Consider the following 15,019-nt stretch of genomic DNA (forward strand, 5'->3'; position numbering starts at 1 on the left):
TCAAATTATCATCTTCAACAAAAGAGTTCATTTTTAGCCTTTGAGTCCAAAGGACAAAAAAACCCCAAACAAACAAACAAAAACCCCACAAAGAAACCAACCAAACAAAAAACCCCAAAACCTAAACAACAACAACAAACCCTCCTCCCCAAAAAAAACCCCAAAACAAGAAACACATGAAGAGAAAGTAGGGGGAGGTAGAAACTTTGTGATTGACTTCAATTTCTCCAGTAGACTGGAAATGGTTGTGTATGTATGCATAAATTACTGAAGGTTTACAGAATTTTTCTTTGAAGTTGTTCTTGGCAGGTAAGTAAAATGATAAGTCTCTAAGAAGAACTGACTTCTTTATTTCTAGAGATCTTGAATCCAAACCAATTACTGCAAATTTTTATTCTTTCTACTTGACGATGTTTTTCTAGTTGTGTTACCATCTTACTCTGCTGTGTCTGGGAATATTTTGTTGAGGAGGACAACACAAAACCAAAGGGAAAAGGCAGCCATACACAGGGACACATCAGAGTAAGGCAAACATGTTCCATAGCATGTGCCATAGCTGCGAGAGTAGCAGCTGCACCTTGTGTACTGCTGCATTGTAGTTTGGGGTCTGAAATTTGAACTGCTTTTCTTCTTAGTCCACGGAACTGCCCTCCTTCCTTTTCTAGTAGTGCAGACTCACAGAGTTTGTTAACTCTTATGTTTTGGTGAAAGCCTAAGAAACCTTTCTACCCAAAACAGGCTCGGGGGTTCTTCTCTTCAGTCAGATGTCAAGAGTCCTAGAGATCTTGGAAGATGACTGTATGTGGAGGAATGATGAATATTGCAGACTGGATGGACAAGCTCCTCACAACAAACGACAGGTATTTACAATTTGAAGTATTGTGTTGAAGTCAAATACTACTTGTAAAACATTTGGTTCAACTGATATGTTCTTTTCATGTAGTTAGGCTTCCATGAATGCATTCAACAATCCTGACAGCTCCAAATTTGTCTTCACATTGAGCACACGAGCAGGAGGTCTTGGAATCAATCTGGCTACTGCTGATGTTGTAATTCTCTATGATTCAGACTGGAATCCACAAGTAGACCCCCAGGCTATGGCAACATTCCAGATGGACATTTTGGTGTTTGTTGGGTTTTTTTTTTTCTTTCCCTCTCACAGAACTTTGCTAGAAACATGTACTTCCAAAAGAAATTGGTGTTTTCCCATTGTAGCACAGGAGTAGGATTTGTGAGACCGATTTTCAGTTCAATTGCAGCCTTCTGCTGTGTGGAGCCATTAGTCCTTAGTCACATTTGGGCTACACAAATTTGTGTTCCCGTTGAGTACACGCATGCAGTGGGAAATGCTGGATGTACGCATGAAAGAAAATAGCTTAGGTGATTCAAAAAAATGAAATCAATCCAGGTTGTTAATCCCAAAAGTAGAACACTTGAAAGCTTTGCTATTGCAGGGAGTGGAGGTGACTGTGCGAAGCTCAGCTTTGATTTCCAATGTTTGTAGAAGTTCAGACTGGGTGACTGGCTTAGGTGGGAAAGAGGCTGGCCAATAGGTATGGTGTCTCTGATGAGGGAAGGCAGCAAACGGTGGTGTTACTGCTGTGGTTCAGAGCTCTTCTCAAGAGAAATTTGATATAGGCAATTGCCTCTTTTCTCAGAAAAATTTCTGCTGTAGACTTGCAGTGGAACAACCAGAGGCAAAAGAAGATGATGCAGAGCACAGGTGGGTAGAGCAAGTGAGCTGCAGGCATCTGATCTCAGGAAAAAATCACCTGATGGTGATTATTTTTCAGCATCTTGATGATTTTTGTCTTCCAAGTGATGAGTTGATTTTCACTTTTTTTGATGAATCAGATCTGTTTGGCCGAGAAAATTTCATATGGCAATCACATTCTGATGGAGTTACTCAGTGTGCAGAAAACTTTTCTGGCAGGAAGTCTTTCAAGAATTCTCTGCACAAGAAAGAAACATCTAGAATTTGTGAATGATCTAGATGAGTTGGATTGCTGTGGTGTTTTGGGGTTTTTATCCCATTAACAAGGTTGCAGAGGCCCCAGTCCAGGGCTTCTCCTGCCTGGACTGGGACACAGCTTCCCTGTTTGCATCAGTACTCAAGGCCCACAAGATGTGCAAGTCACATCATTGGATTTCTTGCCACCTTTTTCCCTGGAATGCCCCCAAGCCTTTGGACAAAGCAGCTGCTGAGTTGTACTGCTCTGTACTTGAGGTGAACCTTCAAGGCCTGAGGGATTTTCTTTTTCCTTTTGTCTTTCTTCCTGTGTTAGAGAGAGAAGACAAGGCAGATACTCCCAGGAAGACAAAAGAATTGAAAGAAACCCAACCAAATGATTTCAGCCTCCAGCAAACAAAGACTGCAAGAAATTGAAGTGAGTATTCAGCGGTGGGATGTCAGGAAGATGTGTAAATCTAAGTCTTTCTTCAGACTGCTGAGACGAAGAGCTGCATCTCCTGTCGTGATACTCGAGAGGTAGTTTCTAACATCATATGCCTTCTGCAACTTCAAATGCTGCAGATTGGCCTTTACATGCTGGAAGCAAGCAGTGCAGAAAGCAGCTCTGTAGGTGCAGGTGGGTAAGGCTAGGGAGTCTTTCCCTTCTGACATCATCCTCAAGCCCAGAGGTGTTGGGGCTGACGTGGAGCTGGGGGAAGAGATATTGCAACTGCCGTAGGAATGGAAGAGCTTGAATTCTGGAGTTCCTTCCTCCCTTTTTCTCAGGGAAAATGAGCAGCTGTCTTAGTCATGTGCTGGCTTTTGGAATGGGAAGGATGGGAGGTGTTTTGGAGGAGAGAGGGCTCTTGATCAGGTTGGGGATGGTGCTGTGCTCTGTGTCAAATAGTCCTCTGTGCAGCATCAGCGGTGCCAAGACAGAGACGCTGGAGAGCACGTGTACAGGGAGTAGAGAGAAAAGCATGGGAAAAGTGGGTGCTGAAAGAGGGCAGGGCAATGAGCAGAGTCGGGCAAAAAGTGCAGCATCACACCTGAGCCTTCTCACTAGGTTTCACTTCATTTCCTCCTCCTCTGATGCTGCAGTCCATGAGCTGGGATTCATTGCTTGGTGTGTTCTTGGAAACTTGGAGAAGCTGACTCAAACTTATGTCAATGAGCAGTGGTGAAACAAGGTTGAGAGCTGTTTGGTTCTGCTCATTGTTGCCAGAGTGCCCCGGTCATGCTCATTTCAGATGATCAGAAAACTGCTAGGCCGCTCTACTGTTAAATGTGAAAGTCTCTGCCACTTTCAAAGTCTCTCTCACCTCTCACTTGATGCCTCTCAACATTGGAAGCATTGTCTAGTTGGGACACCGGCAACAATTGCTTCAGGATGTAGCCAAGTTTTTAGGAAATCCCTCCATTGTATGTACATCATAAGAATGGATTTGCTTCTCTTGTGCAGAGCACCAAAAGCTTCATTCCAACCGAAGACCAACAATGTGGTGCTGCCACCACCGCCAGGCATGACGACTAGTGCACAACGTGCACCAAGCTCTAGCACCACAAGCCAAAAGAGAGCCAGAACGGAGACACTGACGATCTGCCTGCCATGGATAACCCTGCCAGGAACCAGGATCCTTTGTTATCCAAGGACAGGAAAGTGGAGGAACATCACAAGGAACTATTGAAGGGCATCAACACTGGCATCCAGGAGACCTGGGGGGAGCTTCCCTGCAAGCCCCGCTGAAGAGCTGTGTGATTCTCTTCAGAAACATCCTCCCAGATAAGGAACCATTTCTGGTTGTAGGCAAGTGCCAAGACAAGATTGGTGGGTGTCAAAAGGAGTGTGGTTCTAAAAACAATGGGTGTTTGTTGCAAAAGAAGGAACAGCAAACCTGTGGCTTTGGCTGCAACCTGGGCCTAAGGTTTTCTAGTTTGCTGACAAACTTGTTGAGCCTTGCAGCTTTGCATTTCCAAGTTCTAAAGTTGGATTCCATGGCTGTTTACTGATGGCTCTGGGTGTGGGCTCTGGCATGTTTGGGGGCTGTGTGTGTTAGGCCAGAGTGTGCATGCTGTAGTAGCTGCCTTCTAACTGCTTGCTTTTCCCCCATCGTTTTCCTGCTTGCAGCCCTCACTGCTCTCCTAGGCACTGAGCAAGGACACCTGCTGCTGAATTCCTCTGTGCCTGGGAAAAGCGGAATGGAGCTAAGCATTGTGAGCTGCCAGCTGAGAAGTCAAGGTTCCATTTCCATTAGGGGAGGGATTGTTGGGGAAGAAGGCAGGAGGGGAGAGCCTGGCGAATAGACTATGCCTAGGACAAATGAACATTTTCTCTTGAAATTTAGGGAAGCCAGGCTTTGGAATTGCTTTATGCATCTCTCTCTGAGCAGCATTCTTCTCCCAGTGGTTTTTCAGGGATCCTCGGGGGATGAGAAGAATCCTTTCCCGGTGACACCTTTCCCACAAGAAGACAAGAAGACAAGAAGACCTCAAGTTTGAGCAGGAAGGGTTTGTTTCACAGCCCTGCCTGTAGTTTCTGAAGCCACCAGGCAGAAGTGGCCCTGCAGCTCCCCGACTTTTGCTTCCCTGATCATCAGCACTTCTTTCGGGAGCAAAGAGAGAGGGAGACGTGGGGGAGACCTGCCCAGTCAGGGCAGCACCTGCTGAGTCAGTTGGCTAGGGCTGAGCAGCACTTGAATTTTTGACTCCCTGCTGGGCCTGTGACCTGGATTTGCCAGCAGAATTCCTAGAGTTGCTGCTACTTTTTTATTGCACACTTTAGTCCTTACAAATGTTGTGCTGTCCTGTGTTGCAAGCAGTGGGGAATGCTCACAAGCTGACACCTGCCATCCCACGTGGCCTTTGCAGTGTCATTTTCCATCAAACACAAAGTTTCGTGACACCCTCTGGGCAAGGGGATGCATTGCCACCATCTATTGGCAAGCTTGCAAAAGAAAAGAAACACCATGTGCCTGGCTGAAGGGCTGCAAGGCCCTACAAATCCTCCCCCTAAGGAGGCAGCTGCTGAAATTCAAAAGGCTTTGCCGCTCCTCTTGGAGCAAAAAGTCACTCCAGTCATTGACTGTCCTCTGCCACATGTCCCTGTTGGATGAATCCAACCAAAGGTTTTCTCTCTCCCTGCCCTTCTTCCAGGCTTTTTTGCTGAGGAAAAAAACAGCTGAAGTGACCAACACCCTGCCTGACCTTATACACTGCATCAGACACAATTTACAGTGACCCAGACTGGAAGCCAAAGTGCCTTACCTGGCTCTCCGGCATGTAAAGAGTTCAAAGTTCTTTGCTCTTTTGAAGCCTTAGAAACACTTTTGTTCTTTTCTTTTTTTTTTTTAATTGGTCAGTGCAATAGATCTGTATGTTATTTTTAGTTTAAATACAGTTGTAAGTTATTTTGGTTCCTTTTAGAAAACTTGGTGGTTTCTTAGAGCAACGCTTTTCTGCCTTGCAAAAGAAGAGATGGAGGGTGGTAGCTGCTTTTCAAATGAAAGTGTGGAGAGAAGGATGGTATCCCAAAGTAAGTGTGCTTACAAGAAAGAATTACCTTCCATATTCCACATCTTTTCATGATACAAGAACAGCTTAGCGAGGTATGGAACTAAAGTTACTCTTTGCCCTGGTTTTGTGGTTGCTCCAGTTGCCTGTGCCTGTGTCGACTCCCATTGCCACATTTCACGACAATCGTTTGGACACTGCCGCGAACAAAAGCAATACTCACATGGACGTTCCTCCTGAAGGAGAAAAACAAATCATTCTTCTTGATCAGGTCTGAGTGAGTGGGGCATCTGACACATGCAGGCCTTTCCAAAGCCCGGGCTGCAGAAACCCTCACGGTCAACAAGAATGGACTGATTCTGGCAGTCAACGCTGCCTTCCAGTGTGCGTTGGTTTAACTTCACTCTACAATGGCTTCCTTTCTTGGCCTTAATACATGCATTTCGAGAGCACGGATGAGCAACTCACTTCATGGCTCAATCGAACTTCCAGAAAATCATTTTCAAACCTGGTTTTCACAAACCATGATGTACCTTTTCCTCTTCATTATTTACAAAAAGAGAAAGGAATGTATAAAGAAAGGACTCTTGCTTTTAAAACTTAGATTTGGATTTATGTGGAGTGTAGTCATTTGAAAAGCTCTACAGAGCCACTGGATCAGCTTGAACAGGAATCTCTTCCGTGACCCTTGTGAGAGACAAGGGGCTTCATTCTTTCATCAACTGAGTATTCAAACTGGGAACTACCACAAATCACACAAAATACAAGAACATGGTGAGCTTAGCAACAGGCAGAAACCTTTTGCCAGAACCTTGGCAGATCTTTCGAACACCGTCAAGAGAAACCAGAATGTTCTCAGCCTAATAATCCAGCAGATTTCTGATAGTGCAATAGTAGAAAAAAGAATCAAATACTTTCAAATCAAAAACACCCTCCAGCACCCTCAAAGCACTGGGAGGCTCTGATTATTAGCCTCTGACCATGCAATTTGTCTCGCAAACAACACACCGCATGGATATACACAACCATCTCAATCTCCTTCGGAAATAACCAGGGCCATTTCAGGCCCAGTCCATTTTCACTTCTTACTGAATTCTCCTTCTTCTATCATTCATATAGAATTTCCTGTGGAATTCCAATCCATAATTGCATTCAAAGACGGCATGAATAGAACACTGAGCTAGTATGCTCAAGTACTCCCAATCAACAAGTCACAGAAAGGTTGGTTTAGCCACATTCCTTCCGTCTTCACTCCCAGGAAAAAGGGATGAGACAGGAGGAAATAGCACTCAAGTTGTGCTGGAAAGAAGGGGATATTTTTCCAGGAAAGAAATGCTTTCAGGCTTTTCCCTCTCCCCACAGCCCTGGAACCTAACTGCACTTTGCCCAAGGAGAACAGGAACATCCCAAGGAGACAAGGAAATGCACTGGATTTTCAAAAAACGCAGGCAGTGGGCAGGTTCTGTATCCCATACACTTCCCCATCCATGCCAAGACACACGAGGCTGCAGGAACACGCCGCTTGCCGGGCGGGATTTGGTGTCACCCAGGTGCCTGTCACAGTCCACTTAGAAGCCGACGTGGGATGGTTCGTACCAGCTATGATCTCGGAGCGCAAAAAGAAGAAAAAAGCACAACAGAATTCAACAAGTCAAGGCAATTAAATTTCAGTCCAAACAGGGACTTTATTAATTTAGCCCATAAACCGGCCTGCGCCAGAAAGAGAGAGAGAGAGGCTGGGAAAGATAGGGAGAAAATGGAAGAAAACGGGTCTTATAGCTATCACCACGGCTTTCACCACGGCTCCAAAGACATCCAGCGTCTCTGAGGGTCCTGTCCAGAAGGCATTCCTCTGCCTCTGCGTCAATCGATGTCATCTCACGGTGGGGAAGATCTTCAAAATTCAGTTATTCCAGAGCTGTCTTTTATTCAAGCCCGCACACCTCGTCCCTTCTTGCAACCCGCCTGTGTGACCCTTCATTCTTTAGGAGATATGCCAAACTACACTTGGCAGGCCACACATGCCAAGAGAGGAGTGTCTGGGACATGGCCGGCTAAGGAAGCAGGTTTTCTCAAAATATTCCAAATGGATGCCAGGGCGACATGTGCAAAGCCTTCATCACACAACAGCTATAGGAAGCATAGGATAGTTGCTCTGTACCAGCGCAAGCAGAACCTCTCCTGCTCGCCGGCTGTGCGCAGAAAGCGAACAAACCAGCGGCCGAGCACACTGCAGCAGGCTTCGTTCAGAACTTGTCAAAATTTGACCAAAAATGCTGCTTTTCAGCCACAATGTGCTCACAATGCTTGATTTTGCTTCAGCAAGCTCCTGGCAGCGTTTGCACTGAGGGGCATAAGGTGCAGCTAAAAGGAACGAAAAGGAGCTTGCCACGACTTCAGATATGCATATCTGCAGGAGACAGAGCTGTCCCAGTAAGGAGCAGGTGAAGAGAAGGCTTTCTTCCAGGACCCCCCCTCCGCACGCAGCCTTCCCCGGCTGAAGTGAGCCCTTCGCGGCTTTCTCGCCCTAAAGCGCGCTTTAGCTCCGGAGAAGCTCTGCTGCTCTCTGGCTGTGCGCAGAAAGCGAGCAAACCAGCGGCTGAGCACACTGCAGCAGCCTTCGTGTCAGAACTCGTTCACCAGAATGCTGCTTTTCAGACACAATGTGCTCACAATGCTTCTTTCTGCTTCAGCAAGCTCCTGGCAGCGTTTGCACTGAGGGGCATAAGGTGCAGCTAAAAGGAACGAAAAGGAGCTTGCCACGACTTCAGATATGCATATCTGCAGGAGATATGTGGGGAATTGGCTAATAGAAAAGACATGCAAACTTAGACAAGCTGCTTCTTAACACTTGGACAAGCTGTTTCTTAACAATAGCCATACTCAGCTAGCTAATGCTCAGATGCCAACTCTCTGGCCAATCAGCAATTTAGAGCACAGTGACCTTCCTGCAACATTAGGATAAGACTGTTGATAGGGATGTGCAAGAACCAATAAGAATATAGAAAACTGAAAAAAGTTAGTATGTATCCATACATAGGGCAAATAGCCAGACTTAGGGCGTTGAAGCAAATAACCAATAATATTATGCGGTTACAGAAAATGCATTACCTAATTAACCACCCTATAAGTATGTATGCTAAAACTCAATAAACTGAAGCTTGCTGTACACTCATATTGAGCGTTTCTAGTCTTCCGAGTCTCGACAATGGTGACCCTCGACGTGATAGGGTCCCGTTCCCCACTTGGGTAAACGGCGTGGCCACGCAGAGACCCCAGGCACTTGGCTCCAAACCCAGGAGGGTCAAAGCGGTACAAAGCGCACGTATAGGATTGCCGTAAAGACGGATTCCTGGTGCCACCGGACCTGCAGACCTTGAGCTGCACCAAGGAGGAGAGCAGCAGAGACCTCGGTGGGGTGTAAGTGCGCAATTCCCTAAATCGGGATAGAGGCAAGCTGCTCTAGAGATATCATTATGCTTTTTAGAAAAGCATGGACTCAGTAAAAGCATTCTGTTACAGTTTGCTTCGCTAATCGTGGTGGGACAAGCCTATGGATTTCTTACAAATCCTGTTACCGTATTCAACCTAAAAGAGTGGTTAAATTATGGAGCTAGTTTACTTCTGGAGGGTGGTAAGATTGCAAAAAAAAGCTTGGCAAACCATGGAGTAAGGTCCTAGCTGGCTTACAATATCCTGCAGAGCTGGAACTGGCAAGGGTGGCGGCACAGAAAATTGCGGTTGCAGAGAGCGGAGAGAAACTTGAGAGTTGCCGTGCTGCTTTTAACATGCAGCTATTAACTTCAGCAGCCGCGGCGCAGCCGGGGAAGCCCCCCCCGCCAGGAGGGAGGGGGAAGCGTGGCTCTCCCTCGCTGCCAGCGCCGGCGGGGGAAGGACGCGCCGCGCCGCTGCCGGGAGCCGAGAATACAAAGTTACTCGATTGGATGAAAAACCTATTCCTGTCTCAATGTATCATAGAGCTTAGCAACTTTACAACGAAAAACATCTTAGCTGCTTTGTGTGAGAGAGCCACCACCCGCAAAGCCGAAATGCGCCGCGGTAGCAGAGAGAGCTCGGAGCGGCCGCGCTGCCCAGGAACAGCCCCCCCGCGCCGTTTAGACTCTGCAACCCGAGAGCGAAATGGAAGTTACTCCGACCTCGGTTTCCTGTCAACTGAAGCAGAAGGCGGAAGTCGCAGAAGGCACCCCGATGGGCAGTGCCGCTGGCTGTCCACGCCCCTTTCACCGCCTCCTGCTCACTGAAACCATCACCAGCCCGAGACCGGGACCGCCCCGCTGCGAATGATGCAAGCAAACACCAGCTGTGCCGCGAGAGATCCTTTTCAAAGCTCCAAAAATCAATTCTCAACTGTATTTTCAAAGTACCCTGTTAATTAATGCAACTAAGTTATGATTTAAACTTGTTTCCAGCTTTTACTAATGAGAAACCATTGTAACAACATAATTGTCCTGATGAACCTTAGTTACTAAAACCTTAAAGAAAAGCTAAAATTCCTTGCTAAAGCAATTTTAAAAGTGTTTATCCTAAGTATATTTTAACAAAGTTAATTTTTGAACTATTTCCTCAAAGCATCATTTATCATTATGTGTATAATATCTTAGCTTTTAAACCAACTCAGTGTTTTAAACAAATTCAGTAAAACCCTTTTTAAAATATTTAAAGTGAATATTGACTAAACAAAATATAAAACTAGAGCCATTACCCTTAAATCCTTATATCAAAACATCAAATGATTTACAAAAATTATTAAATGCAATTAACTGTGTAAAACTCACCCTAAGCTTAACCCCATGTGTTATTTGCAAAAACATCCAAAATTACCTCACAAAGTAACTACCACACTAAATTTAAAGAAATATTTTATTTATAAGTTTTATTTAAAATAACGTTTATGTGTGTGTGAGTGTGTCTCTGTGTGTGGGTGTGACAGTGCTGTGACAAACGTACTATAAATGTCGTTTTGGCTTCTAGAGCATTTTAAATTTGTAAACCAAACCTATAAGTAGAACTATACTAAATAATTTAAACTACCTGTTGAGTGCCATTAAAATTAAGCTCAAGTAATACCTTGATAAGCTTACCTAAGACAAAAGCTAAGCAGAGTCAAATGAATAAAAGCACCACAAATTATATTAAATTTTGTTGAGTTCAAACACTATTGAAGTTAAGTGAATTTAGATTTTATTACAGGTATATTATGTTGTCTGTTATTTTACATTTCATTAAGCTTAAATTCAATTAACACTAAGTTCAGCTGTTACTCAATATTTGTTGTTTTAAGTTCCATTAATTTTAAATTCTATTAAGTTTAAATTCAATTATATTCAAGTCTCTTAAGTGTTGCTCAATTTACTATTTATTAATTTTTAAGTTCTAGTAATTTTATGTCCCATTAAGTTCTATTAAGATTGAGTTCTGTTTACTTTCAGTGGTATTAACTTTGAGTTTTGACAAGTTTGTTTTTGCTATGTTGTGCTCATTTGAAGAACACAAGTTTTTGCTGCTAAAACCTCGAACAAAAGCTGAATTTTGCTACAGAGTTGCTTAAGATAGTGTTTGTGTGTATGTGTGAGTATTGCAGGCCTGCTGAAAGTGTTGTTTGCTTTTGAGTGTTTTAATGTGTAGATGAAACCTGTAACTGCTGAGAGTGTGGTTTTTGATTTTGAGAGTTTTGATGTGTGAATGAAATCTAAGAGCAAAGTTCTACTGAATAGTTAAGTTACCTGTTAAATGCCTTTAGTTAATTATAAATTCTGTTAAAATTAAGTATTATTAGATGTAAATTTTAATAAGTTTTAAATTCTGTTAAGGTTAAAATTCTGTTAAGTTTTAAATTCTGTTAGAGTTAAGTTGTTAAAGTGATATCAACTTTGAATTCCATTACAGTTAAGTCCTATTCGTTAGTTTTAAATCAAATTTATTAAGATCAAGCTTTATTCATTTTCAATGATATTAATTTTAAGTTTTAAAATTGTTGGTTTATATTATTGTTCACAAAAGCCTTGCAGTTTCATCTTCCTTAGTTAAAGTCAAATGATAAAGTCTACTGTTTTCAAATATTTCACCTCACCTTATATAATTATCTACCAAAGTGGTAACATGATAAAACACTCTCCTTATTAGTATTAATCAAAGCTTGTTTATAAGATGCTCTAAGAAAACCCTCCCAGTTAAGGCCTGGGGCTCTGGCCAAGCCTTAGTCCTGACTGGTTGGGAAATATGCCACCAAACCCAGGTGTTTCTGCACCAAAAATGTAATCGAGTCACCTTGACTCACTGATTTGGACTTGTGAAAGCTGAACCCTCTTCCAGGTAAACTTGGAATCCTTGCCCGGGAAAGGTTCTCCAAGCCCTGCCTGTGGAATGAGGTTCCCCAGCAATTGCAGTCCCTGGGAGATAGCAGAGTAGTTAAATAATTGAGGTTGTATTTTCTTAAATAAGCTTATTGTTTCATTCCATGTATTGTTACACCTTTGTGTCATTTTCATCTTCATATAGAAAGAAACACATCTTGCCAAAAACAAAACGGGGGGAGTATAACCCCTCAAGCAATTAGACAATGCAATATTTATGCAAAAATTTTATGTATAGAAAAATGTAATTTCGCTTTTTAGGACAGTTACTGTTACTGTATTGATGATTCTAGATGTGTTGTTAAGGTCATTATGTGAATTCACTAGCCTTAGCTTGCCTAATCTCTGTCTAATCTCTGTTGTTGTAGCATAGATTCCAGTGCAGCCCAAAACAAATTTGTGGGTCACTCTAGCCAACTTGACAGGGCAAAACGTAATTTGTCTCTCTCTTTCGTCACCATACAATCCCTTTTCTATCTGTTTAGTTAGGGTGCCTTTAGACAATTGACCATGTCCTTCTCACGTTCCTACTTGCAATCAGAAGAATCTTAATAGCACAGTAGATAACTGGGATAAATGGATTCCTTTTCTCCCTATAGTCCCAAACGAGCCTCAAGAATTAGAACTGTTAGGAGCTGTACGAATAAATGCTTGTGTGACCTTTAATTAGAAAAGCAAACAAGCCAAGTTGAAAGATACCACAACAAGTGTAAATTCTAACCTGAGCAACAAGTGTAAATTCTAACCTGACAATATACAGAAATGCCAGTTTGTGGTGCCAATATGCTGCTACTAAATTATCTGTGTCCACAAACTATCCTATATCATTGCCAGCAGGAGTGTTCCTAATTTGCAGAGACCGCGCATGGCCTGGCATTCCTTGCAAATTACGAGGTAAACCTTGTTCCTTAGGGAGATTGACGTTGCTGACCCCCAACACTTCAATGATTCTAAATATGACCCGACAACATCGTCGCACAAAATGAATGACCCATGCTTTTTCCTCTGACTGTAAATCAAATGTCAAATTCTGGTCCCCTGGAGCTATCATAACTGCTTCCATTTTAACACCAGGAGTAGCCTCTGCTAAAGCCTTGGCTCAATTAAACAAATTAAAATGCTAGTTAGCTAAACAAACTAACACTACTTCTCAAGCCATTTCAGAATTGTTGCTTGATGATAACTCAGACATGCTACCCTTCAAAACAGAGCTGCGATAGATTTTCTCTTATTAGCTCAAAGCATGGCTGTGATGAATTTGAAGGCACGTGTTGCTTTAACCTCAGCAAGCATGGTGAGTCCATACATAAACAGCTACAATGGCTTAAAGAGCATACAGCTAACTATGCAAGACAACAACAGCCTATTCGAAATTCCTTGAGGTAATGAAAGTATAACAAAATGGCTTCGCTATATCATGCAAATAAGATTAGTGGCTTTACTTATTTCTGTTAACATAACTGTCATCTTACCTTGTGCTTTGCAATACTTAAAGAAATCATTGTCACAGACAGTAAACCAGCTGTGGCTTGCGAAGACTTGTAAAGAAAACGGGGGAATTGTGGGGAATTGGCTAATAGAAAAGACATGCAAACTTAGACAAGCTGCTTCTTAACACTTGGACAAGCTGTTTCTTAACAATAGCCATACTCAGCTAGCTAATGCTCAGATGCCAACTCTCTGGCCAATCAGCAATTTAGAGCACAGTGACCTTCCTGCAACATTAGGATAAGACTGTTGATAGGGATGTGCAAGAACCAATAAGAATATAGAAAACTGAAAAAAGTTAGTATGTATCCATACATAGGGCAAATAGCCAGACTTAGGGCGTTGAAGCAAATAACCAATAATATTATGCGGTTACAGAAAATGCATTACCTAATTAACCACCCTATAAGTATGTATGCTAAAACTCAATAAACTGAAGCTTGCTGAACACTCATATTGAGCGTTTCTAGTCTTCCGAGTCTCGACAGAGATATACTTGTCCCAGAAGGAATCAGGTGAAGAGAAGGCTTTCTTCCAGTACCGCCCTCCGCACGCAGCCTTCCCCAGCTGAAGGTAGCCCTTAGCGGCTTTCTCGCCCTAAAGCGCGTTTTAGCTCCGGACAAGCTCTGCTGCTCTCCGGCTGTGCGCAGAAAGCGAGCAAACCAGCGGCTGAGCACACTGCAGCAGGGTTCCCAGATACTCGTTCAAATTTCACCAGAATGCTGCTTTTCAGCCACAATGTGCTCACAATGCTTCTTTCTGCTTCAGCAAGCTCCTGGCAGCGTTTGCACTGAGGGGCATAAGGTGCAGCTAAAAGGAACGAAAAGGAGCTTGCCACGACTTCAGATATGCATATCTGCAGGAGATAGAGCTGTCCCAGAAAGAATCAGGTGAAGAGAAGGCTTTCTTCCTGTACCCCCCTCCGCACGCAGCGCTGCCCGGCTGAAGTGAGCCCTTCGCGGCTTTCTCGCCCTAAAGCGCGCTTTAGCTCCGGAGAAGCTCTGCTGCTCTCCGGCTGTGCGCAGAAAGCGAGCAAACCAGCGGCTGAGCACACTGCAGCAGGCTTCGTGTCAGAACTTTGCCAAAGTGCACCAAAATGCTGCTTTTCAGCCACAATGTGCTCACAATGCTTCTTTCTGCTTCAGCAAGCTCCTGGCAGCATTTGCACTGAGGGATAAAAGGTGCAGCTAAAAGGAACGAAAAGGAGCTTGCCACGACTTCAGATATGCATATCTGCAGGAGATATACTTGTCCCAGGAGGAAGCAGGTGAAGAGGAGGCGTTCTTCCAGTAACCCCCTTTGTGCGCAGCCTTGGTTTGGCCATACTTGCTATTGCCCACACTGCCCATCCCGGAATAGATTTGATTAACCCCTGGCACATAACAACCATCTTACTATGAGAATGCTCAGAGGAACTCCATTCCAATTTTCTTCTCGAGTTTTCTAGCTCCTGTCATAAACACTAATTATAAACGCCTTTCATAAAACACTCTCAAACTTTGGATATTTAGTTACTAGGAAAACGAGGCAATCAACATATTGATGTTTCTGTAAATGAACTCTAGTTAATACCTGGTGAAAAACTGATAAAGGAAATATCAGTAGGTTCTAAACCACTAATATTTAAAAAGCCTCATGAAGCAGTGGTATATACTTATAGGCAGTGATAAGAAAATGGGATTAATAATAAAGTACG

The 15,019-nt window shown here is 43.5% G+C and overlaps 1 long non-coding RNA gene across 1 annotated transcript; it reads left to right on the forward strand.

Annotated features, from left to right (window-relative positions):
• Nucleotides 1–626: 626 nt before the first annotated feature.
• LOC146431134 (uncharacterized) lies at nt 627–4,427 on the forward strand. Its single transcript, XR_014854873.1, has 4 exons — nt 627–860; nt 2,286–2,387; nt 3,414–3,758; nt 4,367–4,427. It is a non-coding gene; the product is annotated as an uncharacterized LOC146431134 (long non-coding RNA).
• Nucleotides 4,428–15,019: the final 10,592 nt, after the last annotated feature.

This window comes from Lichenostomus cassidix, chromosome 13 (genome assembly GCF_008360975.1).
Source record: "Lichenostomus cassidix isolate B80296 chromosome 13, HeHo_3.0, whole genome shotgun sequence".
Lineage (NCBI taxonomy): Eukaryota > Metazoa > Chordata > Aves > Passeriformes > Meliphagidae > Lichenostomus > Lichenostomus cassidix.